General features: G+C 37.9%; 1 long non-coding RNA gene across 1 annotated transcript; it reads left to right on the top strand.

Annotated features, from left to right (window-relative positions):
- Positions 1-13,612: 13,612 nt before the first annotated feature.
- On the top strand, positions 13,613-17,518 carry LOC106995316 (uncharacterized). Its single transcript, XR_013412705.1, has 2 exons — positions 13,613-13,882; positions 15,527-17,518. It is a non-coding gene; the product is annotated as an uncharacterized LOC106995316 (long non-coding RNA).
- Positions 17,519-18,011: the final 493 nt, after the last annotated feature.

Genomic DNA, 18,011 nt, shown 5'->3' with positions numbered 1-18,011 from the left:
AGCCGTTCACTAAGGTAAAAATTAGTTTAAGGAAATAGTTAGCATTTGCTTATTCCCACATCAAATTTTCTTCCTCTTCTTACATTGTTGAAGGATATTTTAATCTCTCTCTAAATATGATTGGAGTTTGTTTTGATTTCTTCCAGGTTTCTACCTCGTCTTCTTTTCTTTTGAGTTTCTGCTACAATTCTGTGTCCTCTGATTTGAGCCATTTTTACAGATTTCCAATTCATTGTACTTCCGAGAGCATCCTTTTTTGATATTAACATAGCCTTTTAACTGCATTCTGGGATGTCTCCAGTTAGCCAATATTGGTCACAAAGCATGAATGTTTCTACTTCAGGCTTTTAACTGCCCAGATTTGTTGCCGTGCTTTTCAGTATACTGACAGATGGAGAAATCTTGAAAATTAAATAAGGCATAATTAGTAGGTCCTGAATGCCGAGATAATGGGTGCATTTGGAACTGTCAAGGGGAGATTAGGCTCCAGGAAGCTTAGTTATTTTATTTAAGTCCTCTTATAACCACAGGCTCCAGTCTTGCACATGGGAGCGTTCCATCTCTCACTCCTGTGCCCCAGAAAAAGCTGATGAGCCCTCAGCAGAAAAATAAAAGTCAGGTTTGGACAATGTGCCTTTATTACCTCGTTATCATTAGGGGCTTAAAAAGGCTCTGTGTGGAACTTCCCAAAGGACATGACAAGGTCCTGTTAACTCAGTCTGCTCGCTGCCTAGTATAGCGCTGTACATTTGATAAAACATTTTCATGAAGAAAGAAGGAAATTAAATTGAACTAATTTTCTAAGACTAAGAGAAATCAGAGGAGACTATTTTGTTTTGATTTCTTTACTTGAATTGAGTGGGTGTTCAGTGAAGCTGTGTTTAAGTAAACTTACTTGAACTGATTTGGTTGACAATTTGATACCGTTTTCTTTTTAAAGCCCTCAAACTGAGAAATATAAAATGGTACCCAGTAGTAAAAATTATTTGCCTCTTATCTGGTGTTACTTACTTCTTTGTCTCTGTATTTCTTGCTTAAGATTGTAATAATCCATTGCATTTTTCCCTGGAACCAGCAATGAATTATTAGTGGGTCAGTAATATTTTTTAATTGTGTGAATTTTATTCATTATGTTTCCAATAGCCGTGTTGTAAATGGATAATTTTATATTTGATGAGTAACGATTTACTCAGTTGCTTTTTACATTTTAAGTTGTAGATTCTCTATTTCTCTATCACTAATCTTGCAATTCATAGTAGATACATAGGCTGTATCAATACTTTAATATGGCAAGAATTATAATTATGGCACAAGATCTTATTTAACTAAATATGTACTATATCCTTCACAAAGAAGTATAAAAGGCACCTTGATTCATAAAACTACTAACTCTTTTCCCATTTGAACACATTGACCATTGCATATGTTGGATAACAGGTTCGGGTTATAATTATGGAATTTTAGAACAAGGCATTTACCTAGAGATTTATTTCTAGTTGGATCCATACATCTTACAAATGAGAAAACTGTGGTCCCAAAAATGTTAAGTGACTTATCCAAAAACCAAATGGATGATTAATAACACTTGCTTCTGCATGTAATTTATAAGCATTGTTATGAGTCACAGTAATTAAACTAATAATTCTATCCCCTCCCCCCCTCCTTTATTTTGGAAATGGACTATACTCTTTACAAGTTGTATCCCAAATTTCTTTTTTTTTCTTTCTTTTTTTTTTTAAATTTATTTATTATTATTATACTTTATGTTGTAGGGTACATGTGCATAACGTGCAGGTTTGTTACATATGTATACTTGTGCCATGTTGCTGTGCTGCACCTATCAACTCGTCATTTACATCAGGTATAACTCCCAATGCAATCCCTCCCGCCTCCCCCCTCCCCATGATAGGCCCCGGTGTGTGATGTTCCCCTTCCTGAGTCCGAGTGATCTCATTGTTCAGTTCCCACCTATGAGTGAGAACATGCGGTGTTTGGTTTTCTGTTCTTGTGATAGTTTGCTAAGAATGATGGATTCCAGCTGCATCCATGTCCCTACAAAGGACACAAACTCATCCTTTTTTATGGCTGCATAGTATTCCATGGTGTATATGTGCCACATTTTCTTAATCCAATCTGTCACTGATGGACATTTGGGTTGATTCCAAGTCTTTGCTATTGTGAATAGTGCTGCAATAAACATACGTGTGCATGTGTCTTTATAGCAGCATAATTTATAATCCTTTGGGTATATACCCAGTAATGGGATGGCTGGGTCATATGGTATTTCTAGTTCTAGATCCTTGAGGAATAGCCATACTGTTTTCCATAATGGTTGAACTAGTTTACAATCCCACCAACAGTGTAAAAGTGTTCCTATTTCTCCACATCCTCTCCAGCACCTGTTGTTTCCTGACTTTTTAATGATTGCCATTCTAACTGGTGTGAGATGGTATCTCATTGTGGTTTTGATTTGCATTTCTCTGATGGCCAGTGATGATGAGCATTTTTTCATGTGTCTGTTGGCTGTATGAATGTCTTCTTTTGAGAAATGTCTGTTCATATCCTTTGCCCACTTTTTGATGGGGTTGTTTTTTTCTTGTAAATTTGTTTGAGTTTTTTGTAGGTTCTGGATATTAGCCCTTTGTCAGATGAGTAGATTGCAAAAATTTTCTCCCATTCTGTAGGTTGCCTGTTCACTCTGATGGTAGTTTCTTTTGCTGTGCAGAAGCTCTTTAGTTTAATGAGATCCCATTTGTCAATTTTGGCTTTTGCTGCCGTTGCTTTTGGTGTTTTAGACATGAAGTCTTTGTCCATGCCTATGTCCTGAATGGTACTACCTAGGTTTTCCTCTAGGATTTTTATGGTATTAGGTCTAACATTTAAGTCTCTAATCCATCTTGAATTAATTTTCGTATAAGGAGTAAGGAAAGGATCCAGTTTCAGCTTTCTACTTATGGCTAGCCAATTTTCCCAGCACCATTTATTAAATAGGGAATCCTTTCCCCATTTCTTGTTTCTCTCAGGTTTGTCAAAGATCAGATGGCTGTAGATGTGTGGTATTATTTCTGAGGACTCTGTTCTGTTCCATTGGTCTATATCTCTGTTTTGGTACCAGTACCATGCTGTTTTGGTTACTGTAGCCTTGTAGTATAGTTTGAAGTCAGGTAGCGTGATGCCTCCAGCTTTGTTCTTTTGACTTAGGATTGTCTTGGAGATGTGGGCTCTTTTTTGGTTCCATATGAACTTTAAAGCAGTTTTTTCCAATTCTGTGAAGAAACTCATTGGTAGCTTGATGGGGATGGCATTGAATCTATAAATTACCTTGGGCAGTATGACCATTTTTGCGATATTGATTCTTCCTATCCATGAGCATGGTATGTTCTTCCATTTGTTTGTGTCCTCTTTTATTTCACTGAGCAGTGGTTTGTAGTTCTCCTTGAAGAGGTCCTTTACATTCCTTGTAAGTTGGATTCCTAGGTATTTTATTCTCTTTGAAGCAATTGTGAATGGAAGTTCATTCCTGATTTGGCTCTCTGTTTGTCTATTACTGGTGTATAAGAATGCTTGTGATTTTTGCACATTAATTTTGTATCCTGAGACTTTGCTGAAGTTGCTTATCAGCTTAAGGAGATTTTGGGCTGAGACAATGGGGTTTTCTAAATATACAATCATGTCATCTGCAAACAGGGACAATTTGACTTCTTCTTTTCCTAACTGAATACCCTTGATTTCTTTCTCTTGCCTGATTGCCCTAGCCAGAACTTCCAACACTATGTTGAATAGGAGTGGTGAGAGAGGGCATCCCTGTCTTGTGCCAGTTTTCAAAGGGAATTTTTCCACTTTTTGCCCATTCAGTATGATATTGGCTGTGGGTTTGTCATAAATAGCTCTTATTATTTTGAGGTACGTTTCATCAATACCGAATTTATTGAGCGTTTTTAGCATGAAGGGCTGTTGAATTTTGTCAAAAGCCTTTTCTGCATCAATTGAGATAATCATGTGGTTCTTGTCTTTGGTTCTGTTTATATGCTGGATTATGTTTATTGATTTGCGAATGTTGAACCAGCCTTGCATCCCAGGGATGAAGCCCACTTGATCATGGTGGATAAGCTTTTTGATGTGTTGCTGAATCCGGTTTGCCAGTATTTTATTGAGGATTTTTGCATCGATGTTCATCAGGGATATTGGTCTAAAATTCTCTTTTTTTGTTGTGTCTCTGCCAGGCTTTGGTATCAGGATGATGTTGGCCTCATAAAATGAGTTAGGGAGGATTCCCTCTTTTTCTATTGATTGGAATAGTTTCAGAAGGAATGGTACCAACTCCTCCTTGTACCTCTGGTAGAATTCAGCTGTGAATCCATCTGGTCCTGGACTGTTTTTGGTTGGTAGGCTATTAATTGTTGCCTCAATTTCAGAGCCTGCTATTGGTCTATTCAGGGATTCAACTTCTTCCTGGTTTAGTCTTGGAAGAGTGTAAGTGTCCAGGAAATTATCCATTTCTTCTAGATTTTCCAGTTTATTGGCGTAGAGGTGTTTATAGTATTCTCTGATGGTAGTTTGTATTTCTGTGGGGTCGGTGCTGATATCCCCTTTATCATTTTTAATTGCGTCGATTTGATTCTTCTCTCTTTTCTTCTTTATTAGTCTTGCTAGTGGTCTGTCAATTTTGTTGATCTTTTCAAAAAACCAACTCCTGGATTCATTGATTTTTTGGAGGGTTTTTTGTGTCTCTATCTCCTTCAGTTCTGCTCTGATCTTAGTTATTTCTTGCCTTCTGCTAGTTTTCGAATGTGTTTGCTCTTGCTTCTCTAGTTCTTTTAATTGCGATGTTAGAGTGTCAATTTTAGATCTTTCCTGCTTTCTCTTGTGGGCATTTAGTGCTATAAATTTCCCTCTACACACTGCTTTAAATGTGTCCCAGAGATTCTGGTATGTTGTATCTTTGTTCTCATTGGTTTCAAAGAACATCTTTATTTCTGCCTTCATTTCGTTATGTACCCAGTAGTCATTCAGGAGCAGGTTGTTCAGTTTCCATGTAGTTGAGCGGTTTTGATTGAGTTTCTTAGTCCTGAGTTCTAGTTTGATTGCACTGTGGTCTGAGAGACAGTTTGTTATAATTTCTGTTCTTGTACATTTGCGAGGAGTGCTTTACTTCCAATTACGTGGTCAATTTTGGAGTAAGTATGATGTGGTGCTGAGAAGAATGTATATTCTGTTGATTTGGGGTGGAGAGTTCTATAGATGTCTATTAGGTCTGCTTGCTGCAGAGATGAGTTCAATTCCTGGATATCCTTGTTAACTTTCTGTCTCGTTGATCTGTCTAATGTTGACAGTGGAGTGTTGAAGTCTCCCATTATTATTGTATGGGAGTCTAAGTCTCTTTGTAAGTCTCTAAGGACTTGCTTTATGAATCTGGGTGCTCCTGTATTGGGTGCATATATATTTAGGATAGTTAGCTCTTCCTGTTGAATTGATCCCTTTACCATTATGTAATGGCCTTCTTTGTCTCTTTTGATCTTTGATGGTTTAAAGTCTGTTTTATCAGAGACTAGTATTGCAACCCCTGCTTTTTTCTGTTCTCCATTTGCTTGGTAAATCTTCCTCCATCCCTTTATTTTGAGCCTATGTATGTCTCTGCGTGTGAGATGGGTCTCCTGAATACAGCAGACTGATGGGTCTTGACTCTTTATCCAGTTTGCCAGTCTGTGTCTTTTAATTGGAGCATTTAGTCCATTTACATTTAAGGTTAATATTGTTATGTGTGAACTTGATCCTGCCATTATGATATTAACTGGTTATTTTGCTCGTTAGTTGATGCAGTTTCTTCCTAGCCTCGATGGTCTTTACATTTTGGCATGTTTTTGCAATGGCTGGTACCGGTTGTTCCTTTCCATGTTTAGTGCTTCCTTCAGGGTCTCTTGTAAGGCAGGCCTAGTGGTGACAAAATCTCTAAGCATTTGCTTATCTGTAAAGGATTTTATTTCTCCTTCACTTATGAAACTTAGTTTGGCTGGATATGAAATTCTGGGTTTAAAATTCTTTTCTTTAAGAATGTTGAATATTGGCCCCCACTCTCTTCTGGCTTGGAGAGTTTCTGCTGAGAGATCTGCTGTTAGTCTGATGGGCTTCCCTTTGTGGGTAACCCGACCTTTCTCTCTGGCTGCCCTTAAGATTTTTCCTTCATTTCAACTTTGGTGAATCTGGCAATTATGTGTCTTGGAGTTGCTCTTCTCGAGGAGTATCTTTGTGGCGTTCTCTGTATTTCCTGGATTTGAATGTTGGCCTGCCCTACTAGGTTGGGGAAGTTCTCCTGGATGATATCCTGAAGAGTGTTTTCCAACTTGGTTCCATTTTCCCCCTCACTTTCAGGCACCCCAATCAGACGTAGATTTGGTCTTTTTACATAATCCCATACTTCTTGCAGGCTTTGTTCATTTCTTTTTCTTCTTTTTTCTTTTGGTTTCTCTTCTCGCTTCATTTCATTCATTTGATCCTCAATCGCTGATACTCTTTCTTCCAGTTGATCGAGTCGGTTACTGAAGCTTGTGCATTTGTCACGTATTTCTCGTGTCATGGTTTTCATCTCTTTCATTTCGTTTAGGACCTTCTCTGCATTAATTACTCTAGCCATCAATTCTTCCACTTTTTTTTCAAGATTTTTAGTTTCTTTGCGCTGGGTACGTAATTCCTCCTTTAGCTCTGAGAAATTTGATGGACTGAAGCCTTCTTCTCTCATCTCGTCAAAGTCATTCTCCGTCCAGCTTTGATCCGTTGCTGGCGATGAGCTGCGCTCCTTTGCCGGGGGAGATGCGCTCTTATTTTTTGAATTTCCAGCTTTTCTGCCCTGCTTTTTCCCCATCTTTGTGGTTTTATCTGCCTCTGGTCTTTGATGATGGTGATGTACTGATGGGGTTTTGGTGTAGGTGTCCTTCCTGTTTGATAGTTTTCCTTCTAACAGTCAGGACCCTCAGCTGTAGGTCTGTTGGAGATTGCTTGAGGTCCACTCCAGATCCTGTTTGCCTGGGTATCAGCAGCAGAGGCTGCAGAAGATAGAATATTTCTGAACAGCGAGTGTACCTGTCTGATTCTTGCTTTGGAAGCTTCCTCTCAGGGGTGTACTCCTCCCTGTGAGGTGTGGGGTGTCAGACTGCCCCTAGTGGGGGATGTCTCCCAGTTAGGCTACTCAGGGGTCAGGGACCCACTTGAGCAGGGAGTCTGTCCCTTCTCAGATCTCAACCTCCGTGTTGGGAGATCCACTGCTCTCTTCAAAGCTGTCAGACAGAGTCGTTTGCGTCTGCAGAGGTGTCTGCTGCGTTTGTTTAGTTTACTGTGCCCTGTCCCCAGAGGTGGAGTCTACAGAGACAGGCAGGTTTCCTTGAGCTGCTGTGAGCTCCACCCAGTTCGAGCTTCCCAGCAGCTTTGTTTACCTACTTAAGCCTCAGCAATGGCGGGCGCCCCTCCCCCAGCCTCGCTGCTGCCTTGCCGGTAGATCACAGACTGCTGTGCTAGCAATGAGGGAGGCTCCGTGGGTGTGGGACCCTCCCGGCCAGGTGTGGGATATGATCTCCTGGTGTGCCTGTTTGCTTAAAGCGCAGTATTGGGGTGGGAGTTACCCGATTTTCCAGGTGTTGTGTGTCTCAGTTCCCCTGGCAAGGAAAAGGGACTCCCTTCCCCCTTGGGCTTCCCAGGTGAGGCAATGCCTCGCCCTGCTTCAGCTCTGGCTGGTCGGGCTGCAGCAGCTGACCAGCACCGATCGTCCTGCACTCCCCAGTGAGATGAACCCAGTACCTCAGTTGAAAATGCAGAAATCACCGGTCTTCTGTGTCGCTGGCGCTGGGAGTTGGAGACTGGAGCTGCTCCTATTCGGCCATCTTGCTCCGCCCCCCGTATCCCAAATTTCTTAGGTTATGGTTAAAATTAATCACACTTCTTGGCTTCCAATTACTTATTTGGAGCATAATGCCTTAAAGCTCACTTTTTTTGTTGTTGTTCTGATTTTTTTTTTAATTTGTTATACTTTAAGTTCTAGGGTACATGTGCACAATGTGCAGGTTTGTTACATATATATACATGTGCCATGTTGGTGTGCTGCACCCATTAACTCATCATTTGCATTAGGTATAGAATTTTAAGAAAAATAGTCTTGAGCTTATCAGAAACACAGAAATTGGCCGGGTATAGTGGCTCACACCTGCAATGCTTGAGTCCAGGAGTTCAAGACCAGCCTGGGCAACACTGGGGGAAGCTCTTCTCTACAAATAATTTTAAAATTAGCTGTGTGTGGTGGTGCACATCTGTAGTCCCAGCTACTCAAGAGGCTGAGGCAGGAGGAGGATCACCTGAACCTGGGAGGTCGAAGCTGCAGTGAGCCAAGATAATGCCAATGGACTCCAGCCTGGGTGACAGAGTGAAACCCTTTCTCAAACAAAACAAAACAAAGCAAAGAAATGGCATTTCTAGAAAAACGTTGATACAGATAGCTATAACTTTCCTTCTCAAGTTTTGATAAGTGGCTTCTTTAGGCTGAACACCTGATGATCAACTCCTAGATTCAGAAAGTACAGTCATTTTTTTTCGGCACTTCATAGCATTTTTTAAAAAATTATTAATTTGTTAGCATTAGTAGATGCCCAAGGTGGCCCTATGTGCCGGAACTCTACTCAATCTCATGATCTTCAACCGTAAATGTTTCCCTAGCTGCTGAAACCTTAGCAGTGATGAGTTTCATCCTTAGTTTCCCTCCTAAATTTGACTTTCAACTCTTATGTGTCTAGGACAAAAGTACACCCTAGAAGATCATTGAGAAATCATGCATCATTCGGGCGTGGTGGCTCACGCCTGTAATCCCAGCACTTTGGGAGGCCGAGGCAGACAGATCACCTGAGGTCAGGAGTTCAAGACCAGCCTGGCCAACATGGCGAAACCCCGTCTTTACTAAAAATACAAAAATTAGCTGGGCATGATGGCAGGTGGCTGTAATCCCAACTACTTGGGAGGCTGAGGCAGGAGAATCGCTTGAGCCTGGGAGGTGGAGGTTGCAGTGAGCCGAAATCACACCATTGTGCTCCAGCCTGAACAACAAGAGCAAAACTCCATCTAAAAAAAAGAAAAAGAAAAAGAAAAGAAAAAATAAATCATTCATCAGTTAGTTTTAATGGCCTCTTGGTTTAGATATAAGCAAGATGACATTTTGACTATGTTTTTGTTCATGTTACATTTACTTTATTCCACTAGAGAGAAAAGAGCAAGACCTCCTTCTAGCTGTTAGACTTTCAGCTCCACCTGTGAAAATTGATTCACAAGTCTCCTTGTTGTTTTAATATCTGGTGGTGTACAATCAACTAAAAATCTTTGTAGAGGTATATATATACTTAAGGTGTGCAATATGATAAACTTTTGCATGTATGCACCTGTGAAACTATCACCACAATCAAAATAATGGACATTTAGATCACCCCAAAGTTTTTTTGTGTCCTTTGTTATCCATCTCTCCCTCCACCCTTTTCCCCAGGCAACCACTTATTGGCTTTATGTCACAGTAGATTAGTCTGAATTTTCTAGAATTTTATATAAATGGAAGCATGCCATATGTAGATTTTTGTCTGTCTTCTTTGACTTAGCAGAGTCATTTTGAAGTCCATAACACTGTTTTGCATCAATAGTTCATCCCTTTTTAGGACTGAGTAATATTCCATTGTGTATATATACCACAGGTGTATTATCCATTCATGTGTTTGTAGACACTTGGGACATTTGTACTTTTTAGCTATTTTCGAATAAAGCTGGTATGAACAACTTTGTACAGTTTTGGACAGAAGTTTTCATTTCTTTGTGATAAATGTCCAAGAGTCCAATTCCTCTTTTGGTAAGTATGGCTTTAACTTTTCAGAAAACTGCCACACTTTTTTCTTAAGTGGTTGCACAGTTTTACTTTCTCACCACCAGTATATGAGAATTGTAATTGCTCCACATTCTTTCTCAACACTTCTTGTGGGCAGAATTGTTTTAGCCATAGTAGTGGGTATGTAGTGGTATCTCATTGTGGCTTTAGTTTGCATTTTCCTGGTAACAGTGATGTTGAGCATCTTTTCATTTGCTTTTTGGCCACCTCTATTTTTTGTTGTGAAGTGTCTCTTGAAACTTTTTGCCCGCTTAAAAAATTGAATTTCAACCATTGTGGAAAGTAGTATGGCAATACCTCAAAGAGCTAAAAGCAGAACTACCATTCAACCCAGCAATCCCATTACTGGTTATATACTCAGAGGAATATAAATCATTCTACCATAAAGATGTATGCACTCAGATGTTCATTGCAGCACTATTCATAATAGCAAAGACGTGGAATCAACCTAAATGCTCATCAATGACAGATTGGATAAAGAAATGTGGTACAGGCTAGGTGCGGTGGCTCACACCTGTAATCCCAGAGTTTTGAAGGGCCAAGGCAGGAAGATCACTTGAGTCCAGGAGTTCGAGACCAACCTGGGCAACATGAAGAAACCCCATCTCTATAAAAAATATGAAAAATTAGCCAGGTATGATGGCAGTGCCTGTAGTCCCAGCTACTCAGGAGGCAGAGGTGGGAGAATCACCTGAGCCTGGAAGTCAGGGCTACAGTGAGCCCTGATCACACTGCTGAACTTTATCTTCTCTAGAGAATATGTAGTACTTTAGGTAACAAGGTTATATGTACAAGGCTAGAAAACAACTACTTATGGTGCATTATAAGTGCTTTATAGATAATGCATATTTTGGGAATTTTGAGCACCACCAAGATGTTTGTGTATTTAAGAAAATGTTTTACAATGGTGACATTGATTTCAATAAAAGGAAATGAGGCATTTCAATAAACATCGGTTACTATAAGTGAAACTTTTTCTCGTTCTTTCTTTTTTTTAATGCTTTACCACTTAAAAAAGAAGAGCAACTGATAGCTGATTTGGATTGTTACTTTTTCTAATTATAGATTGACAAGAAAGTGTACTTTTATCTGACTGTACTTAATTAGAGAATTTATGAGTTAGTTTTTGTAGTCAAAGCAGGATATAGTTCCAATAGAAAATAAATTGTTTATCCTATGCAATTTTTGATCAGATTACACAGCATTTTCTTAGAAAGGAACAAATCCATGTTATAATTTCCTTTTGAATGGTAAAAGAATCTCTTTAATTAAAAAGAATCTGCTTACGTCTGTCAGTGCTTTTAAAAAAACTTTATCTCGTGTTTTATTAATCTGGAATGACAAATTGGACCTGCATTTATTTTTATTTGCTCATCCTTTTCCAACAAATGCCATGACTCAGATGCTCATATTAAAATCTTTGGAAAGCCACATCTCATATGCCATTGTATGAGTGAAACTAAATGCAAGTCTGTGCTCTTGGAAGTAAATTTTCTAATTAGTTCCCTGAATTCATGGAAAATAAATGGAGACACTTCACAGCAATTCAGAGCAAAAACTTCCTTTCTTGTGTCTTTAAACAGAATTAGAGATGATGCAGCAAAATCTGTGGTAATGCCATTAATAAACTTGCACCCTCACTACTACCCATTCCCTGGCTCCCATCCACTTCAAACAAATCTCTAGGGCAGTCGATTTCAAAGTACGATCCCTAGACCAACAGCATGGGTCTTACCAAGGAAGCCATTCGAAATGCAAATTATCTGGCCCTACTCCACACCTGCTGAATCAGAAACTTAAATTGGAAGGCATGGATGGGAGTGGGGTGCAGCAATCTATGTTTTAACAAGCCTTCTAGGTGATTCTGAAGCAGACAAGTTTGAGAGCCACTGTTCTAGGGGAGTGAAGTAAAATTCATTTCTTGCAGCTTCAAGCTGAAAGGTTTATTACCAGGTTGCTGTAGCAACAACTGCACAGTAGGATTGGATAATGAAACATTGTGAAATTAAGAGGCATGAATATTAGCTGATCCCAATATTCTAGATTGCTGAAATTTATATTGGGCAAAATTGATTTTTACTTTTAGCCTTATGGCAAGAAGCATGGTTTCATAACATTTTATGTTTGACAAGTGGAAACCACAACTATTTTTTGAATACTACTCCTTTGGAATTTAGCCAAGTTTTTGTAGAAAAAGGGAATTACTCTTTAAGACATTCATCATGGAAATCAAAATGTAGCATACTCAGCAGTGACTTATAACCCTGAAAGAGTTAGTTTTTAATTGAATATTTCTAATACATTGTAGTAGCTTTATTTGCCTACTATATGTTTCACAAAGCACAGTGCTATTCACCTAGTGGTATTAAGTAAACAATAAGAATTTTTTGTTAAACCCCTATTTGGTAATTATATGCCACAAAAATAGTTATTTTAAAAATATATTCATATTCTGCTTGCTTTCCTCTAGTGTGTGGTCTAAAATCCAGTACTTTCTGTATTCAAAGAATTAAATTCATGTTAGAGTTTGCATTTTATTGATATGTGCTAAGGATTAGATGCACTCAGTTAAGTTCCTTCCCAGCCAAATGACATATCCTGTCTCTGATGTCAGTCTGAGAAAATCCTGTATGGTGCACTACATCTCTGGATTACCTTATCTAAGTATTACATGGACATTTCAGATGATATGTCTTGGCATGTGGTCATTTTTCATTAACTTATTAGGAATTGTTAAAGCATCTTTTCCCCTTTTTGACACCTTGCTATAATTGAATGTAAAATTGACAATAAGACTGAATACTTGATATTCATGCAGTAAGTTGAGGGGACATCGTTGGTGTATAGCAGAAACCATGCCTAGATGGGTGTTTTAGGAAAAAGGGCTCTGTTGCTATCCGATGTGAGCTATGAAAAAATAATACCTATCCTCTGGCGTTTATTTTCCTCAACTATAAAAAGAAGGAATTTGTTGCATCATCTTTAAGGTTCTGAAAATTTTATAATTCTAAGATCTAGGGGGAAAGGAGAGGAAATCCAATCCACGAACCACTGCCAAGGTACAATATATGACTAAAAATTTTTAAGTATTTGTTGAAAAAAAAAAATTAAACAGAATAATTAGCATAAAGTCAGCCTTGAAATCCTTTAAAATCAATGGAAAATAATGATATTAGGTACTGATGATTTAGAGTTTAAATTAACATGTTTTAGGAAAAATACTTTAGAAAAGTGCATTTGAACTTAATGCTTTTTTCTCAGAGTTTTCACAATGAATTATTTATTCTTAAATCCAATGTGTATGGAATACTTAGAAAAGCAAATAATTTTAATATTTTAAGCATAGGTACGCTCTGCAGATCATATATATTCTTCCTAGAAAAGAAATATCTTTTAAAGGACACCTCTCTACACTTTATACTCCTCTGCACTCACTTATTTCATTACATTTTGTGAAACCTAAAATTGTAGCTATAAAGCTATTTTGGGCACGCTTTTTCCAGAACCTTGTAAGAATCAACAGGAGCATAATTTTAAGCTACAGAAGTGCAAAATAAGCACAGAGTCCTAGCTACCATAAATAAAAGGCCAGAATTCTAACTTTGCAAAAACACATAATTACTACCAATGGGGGAGAGGGGAATGAGGACAAAAAGTAGAATTTTCTGGGGGATTTCTTCATACTTCTAAACGTTTTCTCTGAACTTTGTTTCTTCTCAGAGATGGAATTCTGTGAAACCTCTCACACTCTGTGCTCTGGCTACCAAACAGACATGCACAGCGTTTCTCGGCGTGATTACCAGCTCGAGATGGGATCTGATGTGGACACAGAGACAGAAGGTGCTGCCTCACCTGACCATGCACTAAGAATGTGGATAAGGGGCATGAAATCAGAGCATAGCTCCTGTTTGTCCAGCCGGGCCAACTCTGCATTATCCTTGACTGACACTGACCATGAAAGGAAGTCTGATGGGGAAAATGGTAATAAACTACTTTAATTGTTTAAGTGAAACACAGAAAAAATGCAATTTTTAGCCTTTGCTTTGTTCTCCTTCCCTATATCTGCCCTTCTTTCATTTAATATGCAGAATGGAAATACAAGTTAGCAGGGACTCATGGGCAAGGCACGTACCTAAGTATCTGGCAAATAGATATTTATTTATAATAACAGACAAAATACTTTACATTTTTCGGTGAGCCCCCAAGGGAAATAATCTCATGTAATCAGTAATATTGTGCATGTTTTGTTTATTACTCACCTTTTATTTTCATCTTTATTTTCCATGGCAATACTAGTAGAATTTATTATAGAATGTCCAAATTTCATGTATTTGGGCTTTATATCAATAAATGAACAGTGAGATGAACAATTGTATAGCAAGCATATTCTGTATGTGCTTACTATTTGGATTCAGATTAACCTGTTGAATGTACAAACTCAAATTAACCAGGTTGGACTGAAATGATTTAAAAAACCAGAAGGTGAATGAACATCATCCATTTGCTTGACAATAAGGACTAGCAGCAGCATTGTGTTGTAAGCATATATGATTTTCTTGCAACTTTTATAAAAGGAAAATTTTGTCTTTTTGATTTGTTGGAAAGGGGTTAATTTATTTTATTTTTGTTCTTTTGCTCCTACCAGAGAACAAAATAGTTTCATAAAAAGCACATTACTGCTTATTAAACACATTCATCTAGTCTCTCCATCATTCTGTTTGTGTACATTTTATAGGTCCTCATTACCATGACCACAAGGCTTAGTCTGTTAGCAGTGGTAATTAGTACTTTTTCAGGTGGCAGAGAGATAGCCAGCTGCCCTGTACCTGCAGTTTTTTTTTCTATTTTGTCCTCTTCTTCCTTCTTTAACCCAAACGTGACACTGGCCATATAATCAGGAATTAGAAGTTGCCTACTAATTAGAATATCACTTCCTAAATAATAGACCATAACACTTTATGGTATCATCAAGTATCCTTGGGGTCTTAATATTTTTTATATTTTTTTCATATATGTATGTGTTCATGTATGCATTGTTGACTTTGGCCAAGAGTATAGGAAATAACATATGGAAATGAGAAGGGAACATACTTGACATATGTAGCACATTCATGGAAGTGAAAGGCATTAGGATAGAAGTTAGGAGACATTTGATTGGTCACTACAGTTTTCTGGGTTTCATCTTTCAATTGGGAAAAACAATGATCAAAATTATATGAAATGGGATGGTAGGTGATCTCTTATATTGGCAAGACATCTTGTTCTCCCTCATCTCACTCTGGACATATTCACTGGGTTGAAACATTGAAATGAAAGGAAGAAGTTTCCCCACTGGGCTCTACTATTCTTTTACCTCTGCAAGTCCCTTGGTATGAGGTGTCTTTTGGGGTGATGAAAATATTCTAGACTTAGATAGATGTGATGGTTGTGCAACTCTGCAGAAATACTAAAAACCACTGAACTGTATGCTTTAAAAGGATGAATATTACATATGTGAATTATATTGCAATAAAGCTGGGTTTTTTTTTTTTTTGAAGCACCACTAGATGAAGGGTAAGGGTTGAAGTTTGAGGAATTGCAGATGACTTGGACAAGGCTTAACTAGTAAAATGTTTACTGTTACAGGTTTCAAATTCTCTCCTGTTTGTTGTGACATGGAGGCTCAAGCTGGGTCTACTCAAGGCAAGTGTTTTCAAATATTTGATCACCAATTATTTTTACTTCACCCCATCTCTGGCACCCTACCTCCACAAAATGGAACCCTGCTCCTCTGACAAACAACATACAAGCCTGCTCAATGAACCTGTCGGAGAATACAGTGGCAGCTTATTTGTTTGTTTTCTTCTTGAAAATTTCATTTGTAAATGTTGGTGGTGAAGAGGAGGTCAAGGGGGAGCTAGGGAGAAGGATAAAACAGGATTCCAGGTAGGATGAGAAAACATTTCTTTAACCTGGGAGGAGAGACTGAAATCAGGATGGGTTGGATTTGGCCTTATGACTTTCTACATATATACCATGTTTGGCATGGCTCTAATAATTAACTCAGTATAGTTTAGGGATTGTCATAACTTTCAGATGTTGCCTAGCAGTTGGCCTTGGTCTCTTCCTCCAGGTGTTCATGCTTGGCTTTAGCATCACACTTTATCCATGTCATCAATCATAAATAACACCTTCAAATGAAAAAAAAATGTTGTTCATCCTCTTCTGTAAACCTATATTTACACTGTGTCATTCCTTAGTAAGGGGGCATTGGTGTTTTGTTCTTTTTTTTTTTACTTTTGCCTTCATTGTATTCATTGGGTTTTGCCCCTTTGGAGAGGGATACTACTGAAAGTAACATTTATAAATGGTTTTCACAACCCGGTCTGTGCTGGGGGCCTTTCTCTAACACCTTGTAGTAGGGTCCACACATCCCACCACAGGGCAATGACTCAAAAATGAGATGAAACTAGTATATAAAGATTTAGAACAGTGTTTTTAACATGTAGGAACAATATGAATGTTCACTATTATTACTGGATTAGCATTTCAAAATTTCCAAACACACTTTTCATATCTTTATGCCATTTCATCTTCATGACCATTCTGTGAAACAAATTCTGTTATCTCCATTTTAGATATGAGGAAGTGTTAAAACGACAAGTCAGAAACAATCTAGCTGAATTTCACTGGATTATTTCCCAAATATGCTTCGTTTTCTCCCTTGGATCATGTGTGTATGCAATATGTAAACTTGAACAACTTTTCCTGCTCAGTTCTCTATGTCTTACTTTGACTCCTACTAATATTTTCAATAAGGAGTATATAATTTGGGTTCTTATTTATCACCTATGGTAAGATTTTTATCAATGTGGATTCCACAGATTTTAATTGATGACAACCATGCCTGGCCTGCCTTCAGCATTTCCATAGATCCTTGAGGAGTTGGTTTGAGTTAAGATAAGAATGTAAATGACTTTTCCAAAAGTATGTTAATTTTGAGGAAACAAGGTATTTCCAATGAATGAACTTGACGTTTGTGTGGAAATGTTGCTATTTATTTCCTATTGATTTCATCCATTCATGAAAGCATGCTAATCAAGGCATCTATTTTATTAATTTGAGTTGATGTATGTTATATTTGAAAAAGTAAATCTTTAGAATATTTGTTATGTATATGTTTTCCTACCTCAGACTCCATACCATCCCATCCCTGTGGCTCAATTAATGTCAATGACATTTTGTTTTGTTTCTGTCTTCCTATACTTTCTGAATTTTAGATTATTGATGAGACAATGGGCATGATATCATGGATCGGCTTAGGAACATTTGAGCCTCACTGCTGTGAATGTTAGATAAAAGTTAAGATGGAGGAAATTGAGGAAATTGTTAATTTAGGTGAATTGTCCAACTGAGAAATATTCTGAGAAGTAATTTCAAAGATGCTTACTATTCTATTCATCCTAGGAGAATATGACTTTGGTTTTCTACTTACATTTCCAAAATCATGTCTATAAGGACTTGTTTCTTTTATTTCATTAATTGGCCAAGCCTTTCAGAATTTTTTTTCTCATTTCCTTAACTCTATTTGGTTGCCCTTAATTGAATTTATGTCTCTGACATTTTATAACTCATGAAGAATTATAAGAAATAACCCTTAATTTCAGCACTAAAATATTTGAACTTAAAGGCCTGAAGTACTGGAAAGGAAACCATCAGGTGACAGAAGGGGATCTGGAGGCTTTCACAGGGATCAGAGCACTAATGCATTATGTTTCCATTCTCTCAAATTTGTCCTAAGTAAACCCTTCATCATCTGTTGATGCTGAATTGTCTATTAAGAAAGATGCACATTCACTCAAGTTAGCTTCATTCTGGGACCTGTGAACAGTCAATACCTAGGTGATACTTTGATATCAACCATCATGCTTTATTCTACGTCATTTTTATTCCCATTTCACCTTACTAACAGCATTACTACTCATCATAGGCTAATACTAGAGTTGTGTATTTTATATCCTAACAATGGTTGTTAATAAGCACTAGACTGGAAGCTACTTGATGAAATGGTCTAATTTATTCACTTTTGTAGCTTCAATACTTAGCAAGGGGACCTAGAGCACAGTAGGCA

The sequence above is a fragment of the Macaca mulatta genome, chromosome X (assembly GCF_049350105.2).
Source record: "Macaca mulatta isolate MMU2019108-1 chromosome X, T2T-MMU8v2.0, whole genome shotgun sequence".
NCBI lineage: Eukaryota > Metazoa > Chordata > Mammalia > Primates > Cercopithecidae > Macaca > Macaca mulatta.
The sequence above is the reverse complement of the archived record's forward strand: the minus strand, read 5'-3'. Positions and strand labels throughout refer to the sequence as shown.